This window comes from Mauremys reevesii, linkage group 4 (genome assembly GCF_016161935.1).
Source record: "Mauremys reevesii isolate NIE-2019 linkage group 4, ASM1616193v1, whole genome shotgun sequence".
Classification (NCBI taxonomy): domain Eukaryota; kingdom Metazoa; phylum Chordata; order Testudines; family Geoemydidae; genus Mauremys; species Mauremys reevesii.
In genome coordinates, this window is record NC_052626.1 from 491795 (window position 1) to 514170 (window position 22376).

General features: G+C 44.9%; 1 long non-coding RNA gene across 1 annotated transcript; it reads right to left on the reverse strand.

Moving 5' to 3' along the window:
• Nucleotides 1-15629: 15629 nt before the first annotated feature.
• LOC120404615 lies at nucleotides 15630-22133 on the reverse strand. The gene is made up of 3 exons (XR_005598065.1): nucleotides 22027-22133; nucleotides 16862-17073; nucleotides 15630-16585 (listed from the first exon to the last, which is right to left on the reverse strand). It is a non-coding gene; the product is annotated as an uncharacterized LOC120404615 (long non-coding RNA).
• Nucleotides 22134-22376: the final 243 nt, after the last annotated feature.

The following is a 22376-nucleotide window of genomic DNA, read 5'->3' on the forward strand; positions in this document are numbered from 1 at the left end:
AATAGTGATTATTTTGCTACTGTGGGAAGAAAGCTACATTTAACATTTTGAAGTAAGCATTTCAAGTTATGATTTTCATTTCTTTTTAAGTGAAAATCAATTATTGTTTAGAAACTTTGTTTAAGCCCACGGCAACTTCCGAACCCTGGACATGACCATTCTAAAAAACATGCTCATTAGCAAACATCTGAGTTTATTCACTGAGAATCCAATTCTGCTCTCAGATTCAGCAATATAAATATAGGTTAACTCCACTGAAGTCAATGGAGTTACTCCAAATTTATGTTGGGTACCAGATTAGATCTTTAGTTCCATGGTTCTGATCCTGAACGCCTGTACTCTAGCAAAACCCCGTTGACTTCAGCGTGTCATGAAATCAATGAGAGTTTTGCCAGAGCAGAGAACAGAGTAATAACCGTTGTTTTATTGTTCCTTAGGGTTAAGTTTTGCCTATAGACACGTGCTTGCATGTTATGCTCTGAGCACACTCAGAGGAGTTCTCTTGCTGGAAGATTGCCACGTACCACAATTTTCTTTAGAATTTAGAACACAGAAGAACCCCCAAAAAAGGGAGACAAAGCAGGCTGCTCCCCAAAACCAGTCACTACTCACCCCACCTTACTCTAGACTCTCTGCTGACTGACTGCAAGCTCCCTAGCCTGCAATCAGCACCAGGAACCCCCTTACAAATCAATGGGACAACCTACAATTCCTACAGCTTTCAAATACACCACATGCCTCCCCTCCATTTCTAGCAGGATCTCTCGATACACCTCTGTTCACGCCCAAGTCACCCCAAAGAGCTGTTCACTGATTCGGTTCCAAGAGTGCAGCGACTATGTAGGCTCACCAATGACTAACACCAACAACCAGCAAGATTCAGCCATGCTGCTACGACATGTTCAGCTCTCCTCAGAATCTGAGGAGAGTTGGGTGCTTCCCAACTAATGGAAAGGGAATATTGGCCACTACACCAGCATGATCCTCTTCCCTTTTCAGAAGAAATCAAGGGCCGTTAACAGCCTCCCAACCCCACCCAAAAGGATATTGGCTTAACTTTGGGTCTGCAGGATGGGACCTCTAGCACCACGTGACTGGATGAGGGTGCCGATGTGACATCTCAATAAAAAAAAAAATCAAAGTTCCTCTGAATATTTTCTATCACTCCCTGCCAGTTTCCATCGCCGGGTTACTGTCCTGCCAGACAGCTCATGAGCTAGGATGTTTGACAAACATAAACAAGGGGCATGGAGAGGAACAGGGTGGAGGCTGACAGAACCCAGCTGGGTTCTCCCCACACCCACAGCAACATAAGTCACTGTGATGTCTGCATGTTCCCCCCAGGCCTCTGTCGGTCCACAAGTCCCTCCCAATGGAGGAATTCCATGGGTATGAGAGAGTGGAGACCGGGCCCTCCCACGTTCCTACACAGATCAGTCTCCGTTAGGGGAGAACTGTGCTGGGGATTTTTTTAATTCTCAGGGCTTACTTTCCCCATGAGTTTTATGTTGTGTTGAACACATCTGTATCTCTTTGAAGTTCAGATGCACTTGAGGTATGGTGCCATCACACAGGCATTCTTGGTGCATAGTGTGTCAGTTTTGCTTGCTACATGGAGATTCATTTTGTCGGGGATGCGTGGAGGGCAATCGCAAAGGAGTTAAGCCACAAGACCAGTCTGCATTCGTCAGCTCAGACTTCTCAGCCCTCCATGCCTGAAGATGACATTGATTGTGTTTTCTCGTCTGCTGCACAGCTTGCCTTAAGGTGCCATCTACAACAAAAATAGCTTTTCCTTTCCTTTCACCTCAGCTCGCTCCCCTACAAGGAGAAAACAGCACATGGCTGCTGTGAGAATGAACAAATCAGAAGCGTGTAGTTTAAATGTGCTCCCTCTCTTTGGGCCTGTGAGGTAAGCAGACAGGCAGAGCTGCTTGCCCTGCAGATGGGGCAAGAAAGGTCAATTTAAACCAAACCAAAAAAAAATCTCCAAGTCCCATAAGCCGTAAAGGTGATGCACATGGCAGTTGGGTTTGTGCTCCTGTATTATCACACACGCTACTGGCACCTCCGGAACGGTTTGATCGGCAGGGGTAAATTAGCAGCTTGTGACTACTCGCATACAGATGCGCCTCTCTGTAGCCAGGCTGTTGGACAAAGAGGGCAAAATACCCTGATAATGGAAAGCCAGTCCACAGCCCCTGCCAGGTCAAACTGCACGTACTCCACCAGAGGCAGCCTCTAGAACTGGGCAATTTGGAAAAGACAAATAGAGCCAAAAGCCCAGTTTATAACTGCAATGCTGCTAGCCTTGGTCGGTTCTACTTTACCTCTGGACGTAGCTGGTGCTCGGTAGGGGAGTTCAGCAGGCAGCACTGTTCTGCTACTGGTTACAGCCTGGGCACGCTTCCCTAGGCCTCAGAGCAGGTGCAGAATGGAAAGCAGCAGGGGAGTTCCCTGTACTGCCTCATTAGCGAGCCTTAACTCAGCCCCCAGCAGCCAGACAGCAGCTCAGGCCTCACAGAGGTTCACTCCTGTGCTGTGGCACTACCCCGGGAAGGCTCAGGACAACAATTACATTTCACAGCAACTTTTGCCAGAGTGGCCCCAGAGGAGGGAGACCCAGGCTGAAGGCTCCACGCTGTCTGATTCAGAGCAGAGCTGGTCATCCCACATCACACTCAGGTACAGTGAGCACTTGCAGCTGGGTCTCCCACATCACAGGCCAACCCTGTAACCACCAGGTTAGAGCATCAGTCTCAGCAACTCCTTCTAAACCCTTCTGGACAAACACTGAAATGTTTGATCTCCAGGGACAATGTCAGCCTCAGTCAGACAGCATCATTCCACCTCATGTTATTCCATCAGCGTTCTGTGCTGCTCTTACAGAGCCCCGACTCCCAGGTCAGCAGCACTGCTTCGCGCAGGTGAAGGTTTATCAGAGCCTGCACTCGGGGAGCATGCTATCAGCAAAGCAGAGAGAGGAAACAAATCAACACCTAATACTAATTCCCCATTCCAGGAGCCCTATCCCGGTTCTGACAGAGCCAGCAGAGACGTTGGGATGAGTGTGAGCTGCCTTCCCAAGGTTAGTTCTAATCTGGTTTACACTGGGGTAAAACTGGCAGTAGCTCAATGTGTAATGAGAATAGTGCACAGGCAGGTAATGTCAGAGAGAGAGAGAGAGAGAGAGAGAGAGAGAACAGGACAAAGCTTAACCTTTGCTGCAGCAATTCCCTCCCACCAGGAGGAGGAGGGAAATCCTAAAGCGTCTCCTCTACTCAGCAAGTGTGGTTGCTGCTGCCACAACATGTAACGTTGATACTTTTACTGCTAGCAGTAAAAATAAGCTAAAACGTGCAAAGCAGAACAGGTTGTTCTAGCGCCCAAGTGCCGGTTATTGAATTACACACACTTAGCAGCTGGCTTTACAAAGTGGATTAATACCAAACAGCAGCAGGTTTTTAAATCATGACAATTGATTTTATTCACAGCTCCTTGTGACTTTCACGCCGGTTACCTAATGAACTGCATCGCAGCCTGACAGCTCTCTTGCATATCACCATAACCCCCTTCTTACAACGCATGGTGTCCTGTTAGTGCCTGCGCAGCCAGGTGAATAAAGCCCTTTATCTAGAGGGCAGTGGCAGGGAAGAGTTCCCCATAAACGCTGCCCTAATCGGTGCGAAGGGGACTTCAGTGTCCACGGGCCTCTCTGCTGTGCCAGCCAGTTGGCACAAAGAGTGGTGAGCTGGAAGCGAGACCCACCAAACCCGGCTCATGCTGGGGCTACCAGGCATCTTGTAGATGGGAACAAGTTTTAATCCTCTTTTGTGGTGCTAGATTCACACTGGTGACCAACAGGCCAAAGGCTCGGAAGCCCCTGATTAGAAACACCTCCCGGGTCCAGCTCCCCGAGCGCTAGTGTTACACAGTACGGGTTATGCCTGGATACTGATTTTGGTGAAAACCTGCACCTCTGATCAAAGTAGCTGCCTGGTACATATGCTGCCAGGATCTGCCCCTCTCCACACACGGACAAGGTCTCCAAGGCGCAACAGTCTGCCACCCCCTGCTCTTAGGACGAGTCCCCCTTAGCCAAAATACAACTGATACGAACACAACATCCAGATTCACTTCTGAATACAACATACAACCACATGAACACTTATCCAAGGTCTGCACACACCCGTACCCCCCAACAAGGGTCGGCCTCTGGGTTTGAGCCCAGCCCTTCGATAGCCTAGGCCACCTACTTCAGCTCCAGGAGTAACTTGGGGGCTGGGAGAAAGACATGTGCAATCAGGATCATCTGTCAATAGCAGACCATAAAGAGAGAGACCTCTCTGTGAACTATTAGGGCGTTGGGTTACCAGCATTCCTAGCTCCGAGAGCAGAGTGTGGCCTAGTGGTTAGACACAGCATAGCCAAGTGTCAGAACAGTGCCCTTTCTGGGCCGAGTACTGAACCACGCAGCTCTAGAGCTAAGAGTGGGAGCCTCTACATTTGAGCTAAAGGCAGTAGCAAATTCAGCCCACAGAGAGATTTACATGGTCATGAGAGAGACACAAAGATCCCCATGTATCACGGGTTTATCAAGCACATTATCTGGTCCTTTTCATTTGAAAGGCAGTGAGGCACAGTGCAGGAGAGTTGGATCCATGGTTCTGGTCCTGTTTGTCCTGCAGGTACTTGTCCAGCCTTCTTGCTACCTTACCCATGGAGTGGGGGAAGGAGAGGTGCCTCCCCTCAGGCTCGGCAATAAGGCTTTGACTAACTGGGACTGAAGTGCATGGAACTGGTAAGCCATTCAATGAACTGAGATTATTCTAATCATGTATTGACTGTGAGCCAGGAAGTGTATGCCTCATAGCAATGTTCCCGTCCTTCATAGAAAATACTGAATTTTTATTCACTACACATCTGACATTAAACATTATTTTGTAGGACATTTGGTACATTTCTTTTTGTATGACATGGTAGACTATTAAGAATTAATGTTAATGACTTTGGAAGAGATATTACTCATATTTCCCACAAACTCACTGCTATCCAGAGTGGGAGGTTAAGGTTTTGCTGTCTTGAAGGAGTTAATCTATGTCCTTCCCCATTCTCACTAGGATTAGTTAAAGCACACTTGGTTTTCATTCTTTCCATAGTCTGTAGTCCTACAGTGCCACAGAAAGTTGACAAAAGGCTATAGACTGACTTACAGTGCAATACTTTAGCTGTGGTATGCCAGAATCTGGAGATCCTCCAAGAAATAACTGAAAAAACCAGAATTTTCACTCACACACTCCATAGGGAGACCACTGAAGCAGAAGTGTGTCATGCAGTTCCTAATGGGCAGGTGGCTATGCACCAAAGTACTGAGGTACACCCTTAGTGGAAGTCCAGCAGAGAGCTATGAACTGAACAGGCATGGAAGCTAAACAGGACTGGATATGAAGAGCATCCAGAGACATCATGACTAACACGTGCACTATAAGGCAGTGACTCAAACTTTCCAAAGTACTACACCCCTTTCAGAAATCAGAGTGGTAGCCATGTTAGTCTGTATCAGAAAAAAGAGTGAGGAGTACTTGTGGCACCTTAGAGACTAACAAATTTATTTGAGCTTAAGCTTTCGTGGGCTAAAACCCACTTCATCAGATGCATGCAGTGGAAAATACAGTAGGAAGACACACACACACACACACACACACACAGAGAACAAGAAAAAATAGGGATGGTCATACCAACTCTAACGAGACTAATCAATTAAGGTGGGCTATTATCAGCAGGAGAAAAAAAAAACTTTTGTAGTGATAATCAGGATGACTCATTTCCAACAGTTGATAAGAAGGTGAGAGTAACAGTAGGGGAAAAATTAGCAGGTGGAAATAGTTTTTAGTTTGTGTAATGACCCATCCACTCAGTCTTTATTCAAGCCTAATTTAATGGTGTCCAGTTTGCAAATTAATTCTAGTTCTGCAGTTTCTCATTGGAGTCTGTTTTTAAAGTTTTTTTGTTGAAGAATTGCCACTTTTAGATCTGTAATTGAGTGTTCAGGGAAGTTGAAGTGTTCTCTGACTTGTTTTTAATGTTATAATTCTTGACGTCCAATTTGTGTCCATTTATTCTTTTGCATAGAGACTGTCTGGTTTGACCAATGTACCTGGTAGAGGGGCATTGCTGGCATATATCACATTGTTAGATGTGCAGGTGAATGAGCCCGGGATGGTGTGGCTGATGTGATTAAGTCCTATGATGGTGTCCCTGGAATAGATATGCGGACAGAGGTGGCAATGGGCTTTGTTGCAAGGATAGGTTCCTGGGTTAGTGTTTTTGTTGTGTGGTTGCTGGTGAGTATTTACTTCAGGTTGGGGGGCTGTCTGTAAGCAAGGACTGGCCTGTCTCCCAAGATCTGTCAGAGTGACGGATCGTCCTTCAGGACAGGTTGTAGATCCTTGATGATGCGCTGGAGAGGTTTTAGTTGGGGGCTGTAGGTGATGGCTAGTGACGTTCTGTTACTTTCTTTGTTGGGCCTGTCCTGTAGTAGGTGACTTCTGGGTACTCACAATTCTTCAACAAAAAACAACAAAATTTACACCTTCCCCCAAACCATTTGGTTTTGGCCAGTGCCAGACTGATTCCAGGACAGGCTGGACCTCAGGTCTGGCACAGTCTGCTAACTTCTAACTCCTGGCTCCTAACTTTTCCAGTTACTAGGTCTGGACACAGGAAAAATTAAACTGCACGGGAACATGGAGCAATGCAAGGACTGAAGTCAGCATGAGACGGGGAGTATCATCTTACAAGAAAACCAATTATCAGAGAGGTAGCCGTGTTAGTCTGGTTCTGTAAAAGCAGCAAAGAATCCTGTGGCACCTTATAGACCACTTCTTCAGATGCAAGCAGTGGAAATTTCCAGGGGCAGGTATATATAAGCAAGCAAGAAGCAAGCTAGAGATAATGAGGTTAGATCAATCAGGGAGGATGAGGCCCTGTTCTAGCAGTTGAGGTGTGAAAACCAAGGGAGGAGAAACTGGTTCTGTAGTTGGCAAGCCATTCACAGTCTTTGTTTAATCCTAAACTGATGGTGTCAAATTTGCAAATGAACTGAAGCTCAGCAGTTTCTCTTAGAATTCTGGTCCTGAAGTTTTTTTGCTGGAGGATGGCCACCTTAAGATCTGCTATTGTGTGGCCAGGGAGGTTGAAGTGTTCTCCTACAGGTTTTTGTACATTGCCATTCCTAATGTCTGATTTGTGTCCATTTATCCTTTTCCGTAGAGACTGTCCAGAAAACCAATGTGGAAGATAGTAACATGGCAGACCTCCAACACTGCATAAGAGAGTCAGTAACTAGTAAATCCATAGATCCAAGCTAGAAAGTCTAAATAAAATTGCAGCTAAGAGGCCCATCCACCAGAAAGAACCCAGGAACACTCTGAAAAACAGCTAACCCCAGAGTTCTCCCTAAGGCTTTCCCTGAACCGAGTCCTACGGCCTCAGCATCAAAGCAAACGCCCCCCTCCCCTCTCCTCCCCAAGTCACCACCCCTGGGGGTCAAACACACATTAACCGCTGTGTCAAAGGGTCCTGCTACAAGCACCCTGCTTCCCCCGGCTGGCTCCCAAGCAGCCCCAGCAGCTGGTCCCTAACTTCCTCTGCCTCCCCCCCTCCTGTGTTTTGCCCCAGAATGGTTTAAATAGAGGCCAATGGGCTCCAGCTGCTGCTGGCTCTGGCTCATTAATTCTTGCCTCTCCCCTCAGAGCCTTAGCCCAGAACGCAGCTGTTCCTAAGCAGCCCTGGGCCTGACCAGCAGCAACCCCAGCAGGAGGCATAACTGCAGCCGGGGTAAAAGCAAAGCAGTTCTGCATCCTAATTAGGGCATTGTCTTCTCTTTCCTCTTTCTGGCCACCCTTCACTTAGTCAGCCTGGCTGTCCTGGGGGAAGGCTCAGACACAGCAATCGCTATCCATGGCATGGCTGCGGGTGCTGGGACACGCGGCAGGGCTGGGCAAGCATAGCCAATCCACAGGGAACCATAGAGCGCGCTCCCAGCCCACACCTTTCTCAGGGCTATTTCATGGCCGTCTGTCGCTGTGATTCTCCCTGGCCCCTTGTCCTGTCCCCAGCACTGGCTGCTGAGGGGCTGTTACAAACTCCTCACAAATTGTTATCGTTATGTGAACTATGATAGTGTCCATTGGCCCCAGTCAAGGCCCCCTTGTGCTGGGCATTGTATAAAACATTATCAAAGCGATCCTGCCCCGAAGAACTCGCACTCTGGGCCCAAGATTCAGCAAGGAGACTTGGCGGAGAGCAGTGTATTGTACCATAACAGCACTCATAATCTGGTTGCCTCCATGCAATGGAAAAGATTTGCACCAGTCACGTATGACACTACAGATGTCCCCCCCCTTTTCCGCTGTGCAGGGGCCCCGGTAGCGGGGGACCTGGTGTGGTTCTGTGAAGAGAGGCAGGTCTCAGGCCAGATGCTGCAGGTAACATGCACACCACGTTCACAGTGCTGAGCCCCACATGGCCTGAGCTCCCTGGGCAGCACTGTGAAGGATGGCTTGAGACAGGCGAGGCAAGAAACTCCCGTCATCTGCCCCAGAAAGGGGCTGCGTAAGAGCCCCCAGAGGCATCTTCAGCTAGACAGCAGGCAAGAGTGGTAGTAGAAGAGAGGGAGAAAAATTGAGTGTGAGAGAGCGCAAGAGAGGGAGAGACCGTATCGAGATTCAGAGAGTCCAAGGCCAGCAGGGACCATTCTGATCAGCTAGTCTGACCTCCTGCACAGCACAGGGCACACACCTGCTCCAAAATAATCCCTAGAGCAAATCTTTTAGAAAAATCACCCACTCTTGATTGAAGAATTGTCAGTGACAGAGAATCCACCACAGCCCTGGTGGAATTGTTCCAATGGTTAATTCCTCTCACCATTAAACATACACACCTTCTAACTACTGAGAGGAGGCAGGAAGAAAGGGATATTTCAACAGGGAAATCTCTCCTCCACAGACTGCACACATGGGATATATTTTGTCACAGCAATCATGGCGGTGTATGCATTGCAATGATCTTAAATATCCTAGTCACTCATCCAAATACTAATTTTGTTATCAAAATATAAATATAAAATTGATTAAAAATCATCCAAATAAAAAGTATTTGAAATGGAAATGTAGCTGAGATGAAAAGATGAGGAGATGAAGTGTTTTAAATAACCTCATTAGACTCCACATTCAAGATTACTTTGATTCTTCATACTAATTGCCAAGATTTAAATATGCATCAGGATTAAAATTTAGGAAGGCAGCATTGTTCCCTTTGAGCAGTCCTTTCAGCCTGTCATTCTTTGACAACCACAGAGAAATTCCATACAGGCATGAGACTCTTTGGGGATATCTAGGGTGAAACACTGGCCCCATTAAAGTGGCTGGCAAAAACCCAACTGATTTCAATACAGACAGGATTTCATCCCTAGCACTGAAGGTGAGCAAAGACATGGCAACTTGTTCTGCTCATTGCATACAAAACATTTGCTTCTTCCTTAAAAAAAAAACAAAAACAAAACTCCACACACTCCACTTTTTGCTGCTTACTGACCCTATAAATTCCCAGAGATTAGCTACAAAGAACGGAACAGAAATTGGAAGTAATGATGCAGAGTTTTAGAAAGTACTGTGTGTGGTTCTGCTTTTAGTAAGAAATTGGTTGGACTGGATTCAAACAGGTCTTGAAAGACCCAATCATGCTCCCAATGATGTCAATACCAAAACTCCTACGGATTCTACCCACCTTTGCAGCACCTTTAAAGTTATGCAAAGCTGGGCACTGGGTCACGGCCTGGTGAACCATCACCTAGAATCGATATAGCGCATTGGTCCCGCAGACACTGTCCACTCCAAAGTCATGGTGATCAGTGTCTACCCTGAACAGTTTATGGTGTAAGGCCCTGATCCCGCACTTGGCAGGTCTGAAGGTGGAGAGGTGCCTATATGCCAAGACAGGGTGTGAGCCAAGCCCCCGTGGGACAAATGGCCAGGACAGGGGAGTTTCCTCCAGAGCGAGTGCCCTGCAATTCCATGCTGCGTATAGTAGCACCTTCTTTATTAGACCTGCAGGGGCAGGGCTCACAAAGGGGAGAGCTCTTTTAGCAAACTCCCTGGAGTGCTCACTTAGCTGAAAACTCAGCGGCCCGTCAGTTTCAAACCCCATTAAAGGGATGAGAATCTGCCAGTTATTAATGACAGCTAAACCTCATTAAAACCAGCCGTTATTAACAGCATTGCCATGCTCCTCCTTCCCTTCACCCCTTTCCTTAGCTTCTCCCTTCCCTGCCTTCAGGGATCAAAGCAGCAGTGACGGACCAAGTCAGGGGCCAGGAGCTGTGGGGGCAGTGGCCTTTCTCCACTGCCCCTTGCTCTCGGATGCAGCAGTAGCCGCTCTCCTCTGGACAGGGGGTGGCACATGAGTTGGAGGTTGAGGGGTGAGGGTGAATGCAGCAAGGACCTCTCTTCTCTGGGGCAGGGGGTACATCGCTGGGGGAAGGAATGGCAGAAGCAGCAGAGGTAGAGGAAATTTGATAGGTGAAGGCCTTTCAAAGCTGGGATGATTTTCTAAAAGATCTGCTCTAGTTCAAACAGGAATTATTCTGGGGCCTGTGCTATGCTGGACGTCAGACTAGATGATCACAAAAGTCCCTTGTGCCTTTACAGTCTAATGAAAGTGTTGCAGGGTCTCCAGTGTAGTCCACAGGAGCCTTGTGCACAGAGTATCAAAGGCTCAGCCCACTGCATGCAAAGACAGGACAGAGTTTTCTGGCCTGCGGTTCAATGGAAATTAGACTGTTCCAGAGGAAATTTTAAAATCTTTAGAATTTTATTTATTTGTTAAAGTTTATAGGGTTTTGATGTGAAGCTAGTAATCAGACCATATCAGAGTTTGATTACAAATATACTCCTGCCTGTTTCATATGCATTAGCACTCTTAGATTGGAGTATTTTTGAAGTCTTTGGTGGAGTCTACAGATGGGCAATTATCTTTAATGGTAGCTGGGGAGAAATACTTTTCAGAGCTTTTGGATCAAACAGAGAGGAAATATGTAGCAAGCCAAACAAACTGCATTTAGGCAAGCAAGTATACAAGGAAAAAAGTTTCACACTATCCAAACACGCAGATGGTGGTAAGGACCTGCAGGTGGACTGAAACACATTTGGGGATTGGGCAGTGTGGTAGCAAACAGAATCCAGCTTGGATGTACGTCTCTGTCTACCCAGGCAGACATACACCCCTCACTGGGGTATCTGCCTGATTTACAGGGTTATAAAAATGACTTGACCTGAATTTTTTCTTCTCTCCCCTTTTTCAGGGGCAGATAGAACTGCCAACATCATTATTCCCTGTATCCTCACATTTAGTATAAGGTAAAGGCAGAGTGGCCTGTACTTTTCATATACATTGATATCCACTGATCTTGCAGAAGCTTCTAAAGAGTGAGGTGTAGGAATTATTTTGGGTATCTCCATGAGGGTGTATCTAAAATATAGCAATAATTTAAAAAGCAACAAGGGTGCTTGGTTCCATTAATAAAGGTTACAATAGAGGACACGTGGAAGTCATGATACATGGGACAGTCATGCATTATCCATTGGAACATTGTGTTTGGAGAATGTCCTATATCCCTTCAAATGAAGCCACTGGCGTTGGAAATGTCCAGAGAAGGGCAAAAGAGATGCCTCAAGGGACAGGACTGCAGACACTACCTGAGAGACTATTTAGCCTGCAAAAAGATGAGTTAGTGCCGACTTCACAAGGGGAAAACTGACCAGTTTTTATGCTGCCTCATTATAGAAAAACAATTAGCCACTCAATGAAATGAAGGGAAAATGAAAAAAAAGAAGTGCAAGGAAATGCTGCTTCTCAGAGTGTGTATGCAGCCTATTGAATCCCCAGCCCCCTGTGGTTAGTGCCACTGCACTGTTTTGTTTTGTTTTTTAAATCCCACTAATTTTGTTCTTTAAGCATTATGTAAAAACCATAATAATGTGGTCATGAAAGCCTCAGTCCAGCAAAGGACCAACACGTACACTTCACCTGGAGATCGAGGAGTCCCACTGACTAAAGCAGTACTTCTAAAGCTCAGCACGTCCTCAAATGCCTCGCTGAATGGGGGCCTGACACAGAAGCTGGATCAAACAAGGAGCCAGATAACTCAGTGAACAACAGTGGTTACAGATACATATGCCATCATAGGGATAATCGTATTGCATGGTTCAGGGTATAAGCTGATCCCACATGAGTGATGAAAGATATTCTATCCATTATGCCCATGCACAGCATTGCACAATTGGCTGCACATATCATCATCATCATCACATTTCTCAGATTCTTCTTGTATGTTCAGATACTAGCCCCTACTGGATGCCAGACTCATCCAGAATAGCAAACCCTGGGTACCTGAATGACATTCCCTCTCTGTCTCTGGGCCTGGTAGATAATTGTACGTTCCACGGCATCCAGCAGTGTTATCTCAATTATTACTGAATTTTAAATTTAAAAAAAAAAGTGAAAACTTTGGAGAATTTCCAGAGGAACACTCTCATTTGAATATTTTGGGTTTATTAAAAAAATGGTGTTGGTGAGACCTCACCTTCAAGATATTTTCATTTCTTTGGCGTGAGACTTCAGGTACAAATTGATCTGGGGTAAGTGACTTGTCTCTTGGGACTGGGAGCTACCTGAATATTTTGTGATTTTTGGTGTTAGTGAACATTGATTACTAAGTCCTGCTTGCCTGGGTGACAAGTGGCTCCGGCACTGTCTAACTCCATGGTAAGACTGTTACAGTGATCACAGAGTTCATATTAATTGGATTTCACCAATGAGAGAATACAGAATATATCACCAGTCTGGGATGTCTGCCCTGCCTTTGACAGAATGCCCTGGGGGTGGCACTCATGGCCGTGAATGGCTCCAGGCAGTGTGAGACCCTCCTCTCTGTAAATTGCCCAGCTGCATATACTTGCTCTGCTACTAGAAGCAGTTCCCAGATCTAGGCATGAGAAGCTTCAACCCACTGTACAGAGCCTGGGGTTAATCGGACATTTAATGTTACTCAGTTATTCTCTTCAAAAGAATTGCTCTAAACATTTTCCATTGTGTCATTTTTCTTGCTTTCCCACAATCTGTTGTGACTGTTCAGATCACCACAGGTAATAAAGTGGCATGTGACATCTGCAATTAATTCTTTCAGGTCCATAGCCCCAGTTTCCTGCCTGGGTTACAAACATTATAAAAGTCTTAGAAATGCAGAATTGCTTTGTATTGGTAGCCAGGTATCATTTCACTCAACATTTAGCTTTTTAACCTCTACTTCAAGGTAGTTTAGGTTCTTCTTAACTGGCAGACACCCCACCCTTTCCTATTTCTCTATCAGGTCACTATACATCGTACCCCAGGATTTTCTAGTCTAGTTTTTCTGTTCACCAAGTCTCCTGTATATATATTTTATCTGGCTTTTTTCATATCAAGAATATTTTTCTTTAATTCCTGCCCATGTGCTATGTACATTCCAATTGAAAATAGCCGCCGCCATTCTTTTAACCTTCAATATTTCCTTCACTGACGTTGCTAGCCTATAGGCCCTTTTCAGCAGCTTTAATGATAATTCTCGTTTTCTTTCCTGTTTGAGACACAGCTTAGAACTTCAGCCATAAACACAACAAATCTGTTTCACTAAGTAACAGATCGTCATCTCCTTTTACCCCAAGGTCACTCAGTACTTCATTCCCATTCATTTGTTGCTGGCTATTCCCTTTCCCCGTATCAGATTTTCTTTCCTTCTAGATCTTTCCTAGCAGCTTCAGCACATGAGATATCAGCAATTTTTATTATTTCTCTAGCTCGCTTTCCTCCAGTACGTCCTCCATCTGCTGAGCAGTGTTTTCCTCCACTGTTGCAACATTTTTGTCCTGTCCTTTCCTCTCAATCAATGTTCACTTCTATACTTACTGCATTGTATTTTTCCATTGCAATTACTTGCTGTGTAACCAAATCTGTGAGATGCTACAGGTGCCAAAGGAGGAGGAATATAGAGCTTAGTCCAGAATATCTGATACCGCAAAGTTACTCTACCGGGAAGCATCCTTCCCTGAAATATGACCAGCACAGCTGTCAAGGGCTTGCTACCACCTCCTCTTTTGCTAAGCAGCCTCTTAACAGTTCTTACCTTATCTTCACCTCATCCTTGCTTTATTTCCTCTTCTGGTATTTCATTTAGCACACCATATACTTCCCTCTGGTTCCTCTGAGGAATCTGGCTAGCTGACAGCTTATTTTCATTTTATCTAGCGCCATTGTCTTAGGGGGAGTTTCCCTACGTGTTCTTCATTTTTAACATTCCACTAACAAGTCTCCACCAGGTAGTTTCTTAAATCTTACTACATCTCCTTCACTGTTTTTTATACCAACACTCTAGTCCTCCAGGGGTATCTCCTATCTTTGTGTCCTTACCAAGGGATTTTACCATGATGTAATTCCCCCTCCTATTTGCTGGGCCTTCTTCTAGTATCTATTCTTTAGTGGTTTCTTGTTTGCATGCAGTCTCCTCAAAGCTCTCCCAACCCTCACTAACAAGCCTGGTTTCAGTTCCATGTGTTGTCTCTTCCCTCACTCTCTGTCTAGCCTGGCCCCCAAAACTCAGCCAGCCAGCAGCCCCCAACCAGACGTTTCCCTCACTAAGCACAGACAGCTGGGCCAGGCCAGCCCTATCCATAGCCAGCCACCAGCCTCAGGCCCAAACAAATCCAGGCTCAGTCCTTCTAACCCCTCCCTCCAGGCTTGACAACTACCACAGGGTGACTAGGGTCAGGCTGATTGAGCCTGCAGGCTCTCATTAACCCTGTTGGCCCAGGGTGGGGTTCATGGAATCATAGAAGTTTAGGGTTGGAAGAGACCTCGGGAGGTATCTAGTCCAACCCCCTGCTCAAAGCAAGACCAATCCCCAACTAAATCATCCCAGCCAGGGCTTTGTCAAGCCGGGCCTTAAAAACCTCTAAGGAAGGAGATTCCACCACCTCCTTAGGTACATCCCATCACACCTTATTACTGCTTCCCCTGTGAACAATTGCTGCGGCTACCACAGGGACATTATGTGATTGTGAACATTTGGAGAGGGAGCCTGCAGAAGCTTCAATGGCTGGAGTGCCAGTTCATGAGACAATGCAGATACTCTGCTCGTATGTTGTCTCTCTTCTCCCATTAGGGTGACCAGATAGATACTGTCAAAAAATCGAGGTGGTGGTGGGGAATAGGCGCCTATATAAGACAAACATTGGGACTGTCCCTATAAAAATCGGGACAGCTGGCCACCCTATTTCCCACTCTGAATGCCTTGTCTACACAGATTATAAAACACTTTGGGACTTGGACATTAATCAATGTTTATACAACGTCTAGCACAATCGGGTCCCATTCTTGGTTGAATCTTCGGCACTACAATAAATAACACCGCTGTAGTGAAATATAGCCCAAGCCTTGACAGATTTCACAGATCTGCGTTAAATAAGTGCAGTTGACTAGAGAGTGCTTTATTTTTAGCATATAATACATGCAAAAGCTTGTAGATAAATCCCAGGTTGAGCAGAGAATTAAAAAGATGTCTAGATAACTTCACTGTAGAATGACTGCCAAAGTCTTTAATTTTGAAAAACAAACAAACAAACCAACCACCTCTTACTAATTCATAAGGAATTTCCAAAACACACACAAAAGTATTTAAAAAAATGTTTGTTGTAGAGTTTGATCCATTGTTTGGAATAAAACAACACCTAGGCCCACGCCCACATCCACAAACCTGGCACTAGCTCCCAACAGAATAACCAACAGATTTGATGTAAGATTAATTACTGCCAAGTTGGGGGACTGTTTGCTTACTAAAACAATCAACAATATGAGAAATACTGAGCTCCACAGTGACATGTTTATTGAAATCATCCCTGAATGGAACTACATATTTATGCTTTTTCATATAATTGTTTAAACTAAACAGTTCATGTTTCTTGTTGTTCAGAGAAAGGGACTCTCTCCCTTAGCATATTGAACACTAAAGTTTACATGATGTTTTAATCAAAATACTTTGTATACGTTTTGCTAATGAATGTGCCACAGACATGACGATGCAGGAGTGGTGCGGCAGAGTACATGTCGGAATAGCATGTGGGAACACAAGCCTCAGTATGGAAAATACAGAAACATGTATTTGTCTGTGCATAATGAATATGCAAATAGTAATAAAAATAACTGACTATTAACAGCTTTTTTCCACCAGCATCTAGCATGAATAATCAGTTAATAGAATCTGAATCCTCTGATGAGGACAAGAAGATTTATGCTTAATAGGGCACCCCAATCAGTCATTTAGAAAAAACAAATATATTCCAGGAATGTAGCTGCATGTATCACAATTACTAGCTCTTGTTTGATTATTATTAGCCATTCATTACCATAGTCTCCAACCAAGTCTATATCTCCGTTGAACTTGGCCTTATGCAAATTGAGTAGCTGCCTGTGCCTGTCCTGGAGAGTTTGTAATCTAAATAGAAGAGACAGACAGGATGGGGTAAGGGTCATGGTACACAAGCAGAGGGAACCTGGTGATGGTGACAAAGTGTGCTAGTTACATGATTTGGGGGCAGTAGTTAGCTGGGAACGTAAATGGACAGAAAAGTGAAGGGAGAGGGAGATTGAGCGGGAGGGGACAAGCAGAGGGTAAGAGATGCAGGTGTGGAGTGAATCTGAAGGGAATGGGTGGTTGGAGCAAACAGCCAATCAGCAAAGTCCAGTAAAAGAAAATGGTAGCAAACGTTACCAATCTCCATTGGTTCCTGTGTAAGGAGCTTCTGCAACTGCTCCTTCAGCTCAGTCTCTTCTCCGGCCTCTCCCTGCAGGTTTCCCCAAGATGACGTAGCTGGAGGGTGGGGGGCACCTGCGTGGCTCGTAGTAGGGCCCTGGAGAAGGGGCTTCCTCTGCACAGTCCTGGGGCCGAGAGGTGCTAGGAACAACAACAGCACAACTCTCCTGCTATAGGAGAGATCTCGATCAGCATTTCCTGAACTTCCAAGAACTGGGACGCCATGAGATCAGAGACCCTTATTTCCAGGAGTTCTGAGCACCCACAGCTGCCCTTGCTTCAGCTGGAAGAGTGGGTGCTCAGCACATCTGAAAAAAGAGAGTCAAGCCCAAGGTGTCACAGGTTGGGCACCGAAAAATGGGACCTCAAAATCATAAACCGCTTTGGAACATTTTTGCTCTTAGACCACAACTCTGCTCCCTTTGAAGACAAACCTACAGTTAGTTTCAATGGGGTCAAAGTTGGGCCTTTAGAATAAGCAGAGCAAAATAAATCTTGCTGAGGATCTGATGCTGCCCCCCTTATTCACAGGAAGTTGCCCCTTTCTCCATTCACAGTTCCATTGGGACAGCTGCTCATGCAAGTCAACTCATGTATACACACATTAGATGGCTAATGGTAGCTCTGGCAAAAAGCTTTCCATGAACATGGGTGGCAGACCTGGGCCCTTCAAAAACTACATTTTTTTTGCTAACATGAAGTCCTGCTGCTATCCTAGCTGGACCTTATCATCATTGGGAAGCTGAATCTCCAGGGACTCCTTCTGGCAGCTTTTAAAGCAGGGAGAATAAGGGATTAGGGGAAAATATCACATTAACATTTGCAAATGAGAAATCCTATTGGGGTACTAAAGAAAAAGACTGGGTACATTGACAAGACAGGTAAAGTTAAGGGCTTACAGTGGAGAGTTCATTCCTGCTTGGGGTGCATGCACACTAGGGTCAAGTTAAAAAAATAAGATTGAAATAATAAAAGTTTGTAGTTGTGCCAGGAAAATACATGCCTCTACTGCTCCTGAAAACATGTCAAGCTCTAGAGTAAATACAGAGACCATGCTCAGAGGGGCAAGGGGACTCAGGCAGTGAGCAGTTTCATGATGTCTAAGGTCATAGGAAAGCTGCCAACAGAATATCAAATTGAATTGACAGAATCCGATTGTCCTATTATACATTCCCCTAGGAATGTTCCTCTAGCCATGAGGGAAAAAAAACAACCTCAAAGAGGAACTAGACAGTTTAGAGGCACTAGAGAGAATCGAGAAAGTAGAAGAGCCTACAGAACGGGTTTGTTCATTAGTAACTATGAAAAGAAAAATGGAAGCCTTAGATTATGCTTAGACCCTAAAGAACTTAAAGATGTCAAAAGAGCACATTTTCCCATGCTCACTAGGGAAGAATTTTTTTGGAGAAATGGCTGCTGCTAAATATTTTTTCACATTGGATACATCATGGGGGTTTTGACAAATCCCCTTAGATCCAGAGTAGCACATGTTTAGGTACTTCTCATACACCATCTGGAGATACTGCTGGTATTTCATAGGACAGTGCAAGAAATATTTGAAGGTATAAGAGGTGCTAAGGTATAAGTTGGTGACATTCTAATATGAGTTAGACCAACAGAAGAACATTACCCCAGATTACAGAGAATGTTAGAAAATTTGAGAGAAACCCTGGGTAGAGGCATGTTACAGCAAGTCTTAGCTACCCCTAGTCAAATGGTCTAGTAGAGAATGGGTAAAAATAATAAAGATACTCTTAAAAAGTAAAGGAATCTAATTTAGACCCTCAGTTGGCATTGCTTTGCTATGGAATCTTTCCTGCAGTTTCTGTTTAACTAAAAACTCGGCTGCCTCATTTAGCCAAGAACGATGCTAAGAATGAACATGGTGTGAACAGGTTGAAGAAAAACAAAAAATGTCCTACAGCCGCGGGTCCCGAGACCTAGGGCCCCAGCAGCCGGGGCACGCTGTTTGTGTACATGGTGGCAGTTGTTGGGAACCAAAGGAAGCAATAACTAAAGCAGTGGCTCCTAGAGGCTGTGAACTCGTTGCTCAACTAAGGCGGTCCTTCCGAAGGAACAGGAGACGTCTCCAATAGACTCCTGAAAAAAGGCAGAATAAGAAGGAAGCTTCACTTACTGACACAGGACGGGAAGTGCAGCAGGCACCAATGCAGCAGGCACCAGAGCCCATTGCTGCAGAGACAGCACCGTGTCATGCAGATCAGCCACAGTGCGCAGGAAACCTCAGAGACTCAGTGAGAATGGTTACACTTGTAACAAGAGATGTGTATAGAGAGAGTTTGGATTAATATTGAATAAGCTCTTTAATTGGAAGAGGGAAGATGGGAGGATGTATCCTGCTACGGCCTAGATCCAGTTTGCCTGAGAAGATACACTGGGGGAGCTGCTAGCAGAGGTGATACCACCATCTAAGCAGCAACACCGTATTTTGAGTTGCTGAGCCTATAATAAACTATAGTCTCTGATCTTCCTACCGTCCTTACGCAGAACCCACAACCACCATGTGTTGGATGGAGCAGTCTGTGCTGCCCAGTGCATGGGGCCAGTTCAGAGTCACCTGCTCCTCACCCTTCTCCACCTCTATTTGGCAGATCCTGTCTCCAAGCTGCATGTACCAGAAACCAGAATGCAAAGACAAAACATTGGAGTTTTTAAATCTCATAATTTTGAGGGTGTGCACGTGTGTGACTCATGACTTTTGGATGTGAGGGTTGGGTGATGCTGCACATGCAAACTTCAGGGCCTTGCACTAGCCACAGACAAGGGGATGTATTAGATTTCATGGCTTCACCTCCAAAACCCCTAAGCTTCTGTATGGTGTGAGGTCGCTACTAGCTCAGCCGCAGAACGAACTGACAGTTCAGTAGACACTGTGTAGGACACAGTTCAATTACAGGGGCTGAGTCTCTGCTCACTCCCAGTGTTGTATCCTTTGCTATTTACACAACATACGGAATATGAAGGAACCACCGAGGCACAGCAAGGTCCAGAGAACTGTATTTACTAACTCCATAAAAACACACACACAAGGATGCACACACACAAACGATCTGGCAGCTTTCTGGTGGCTTCCAGAGCATAGAGACAGCAAGGTCCTCTACAGAGCTCAAAAAACGCTATTTAGAGATATACTATTTATTTCCTATACACTCCAAAGCTTTTAGTGAAGTGTTTCTCCATGGACTTCACTGGAGTTACTCTGATTTACAACAGTGTTGGTGAATGGAGATTCTGGCCCTTTGAGTAGACACTACATGGTGCAAGATAGGCTCATTTATTCACGGTCTGTTTGCACAGCATTTAAGGGACAGTTCTGCTTGTTACTTATGGGCTTAATCACTTCAAGCATGAATGGTAGCAATGATGGACCTGATCTCCAGCAGAGCTGATTGAGCGGAGACTAGAGCTGGTTGGGAATTTAACAATTTTGTTGTTGTTGAAAAATGCTGATTCATCAAAACTGAAACTGTTCATGAAACAGGGTTAGTTTCAACAGACATCCCAACACAGAAAAGGGTGGACAATAAGTTTCAAATTGGCAAAGCATTTCATTTTCACATCTGAAAAATTCACTTTCCCAGTTCAAAATGATTGTTTTGAAATAAAAGCTAATGATACAAAAAAAGTTAAAGAAAAGTCAAAATCAAAACATTTCAAAACAAAATGTCTCTCGACCTGAATTGAAGAAAAATTTGGTTGTCTGGGTTGCAAATATTTTCAAGTTTTTGAATTTTTGTCACATTCAAAGATGGGAAAAAGTCTGAACAGAAAATACCCACAGGACAGGAAAACTGCTTCTTTCCTAGATCTAGTGCACATCTCAGCCTGTCATGCTGGCCAGGGTTATCCCCTTATTTCCTTGTGCTTTCCCATCTGTCTGCCTGCATCCATTTTCTCTTGTCTCAGACTGTGAGCGCTGTGGGGAATGGACTATCTTTTATTTCTGTGTCTGTACAGCACCGATCACCTGGGCCCTGCTCTGTGAGTAGGGCACTTAGGTGAAACATAGAATATTAGGGTTGGAAGAGATCTCAGGAGGTCACCTAGTCCAACCCCCTGCTCCACTGTATTATTTGTATATGCTACTGCAATACAAATAATAAAATAGTCTCAGATATGTTACCTGCATACATTTCAGTGATTTCTAAAGAGGATTTTCTTTTGCTAATGTCATGTTAGCCAAACTTGGTTCATACTGGTGTTTGTGGAAAACACAATTTCAGGTGTAATGCCAAGATTTGCTTTAGCATGAAACAAAAATCTGTTGTGGGTGGAACAAGGTGCAGTTTATGAAGACTCCCCCCTTGCTGAACAGAAACAAACACCATGTGGGTTAGGGTGACCAGTCACACAGTTCAAATATTGAATTGCAATTGTCAAATAACACAATGACAATTTTGTGAGTGATCCAGGCGCTTTTATAAGTCTGTAAGAAATAGTCAACAAAAAACTGCAAATAGGAACCAGATTGGAACAATTCAGCCTGTTCCAGACAGACATGGGCGTAAAGTCACTAGACAGAGTGCTCTTTGAAAACTGTTCTCCCAACTCTAGTCTCCTGTGCTATTAATTTAAACATAATTTCACACCCAAAGAAATCTCATTAAGAAAAAAAAAAAGGTCCAGGAACTAATCCCCTATTGTATAGTGGAACTATAAAGCAAAACAGCTCATTTAAGAATAACAGCAGTAAATTTGCTGCATAATTCATTTGTTTTTTTTTTAAATCAGTAGTTTACTGCAATACAAATCATCATATCTTCCTGTTTTAGTTCATTAAACAAATATTTGATTTGAGTTTTTCCCAGACTACTGTCAAAACAGCACGCATGGTAATTCCATTGCTTTAATAAATTACTCACTTATTTCTTCTGCCAAACATTTTATTAAAAATGTGTGTGTGCTATGTAATGAGCCTTCTACCACCCCGTGACCCAGAGCTTCTGGGCTCAGGGCAAACCATAGTGTAGATGCCAGTAGAGGGGAAAGGTATATTGAGGGTTGTCACCCACCCCAGGTAGGCAGTACCTGCAACAGCCTTATGTGGAATGAAGCCAGTCCTAGGTAGAAAAGCAAATACAATAGTCCTATGCTGAACCTACCTTCCCTCAGGAGGCTCTGGCTGCTCGAGCAGTCCCTGAATTGGTTTTCCTCCCAGCTGGCCCTACTCTCAAGGAATGCCTTCCCCTTCCCCCAGTGAGATAGGCCCATTCAACACCTGAGGGTGGGTCCAATTGAACTCCCAGACGCTTGTTAACCCTTGTGAGTCAGTGCGGGGTTTGCATACCCCATCTCTCTCTCTCTCTCTCTCTCACACACACACACATAGTGTAAGTTAGCACAGCTCTACTGAACCTTAGGAACTAATTTATGCTAATTCACACTAGCTGCAGAACTGATGCCAGGTGCCTAACTAGGATCCCACTTGAATACTGTGGAACCTAAAGTCTGG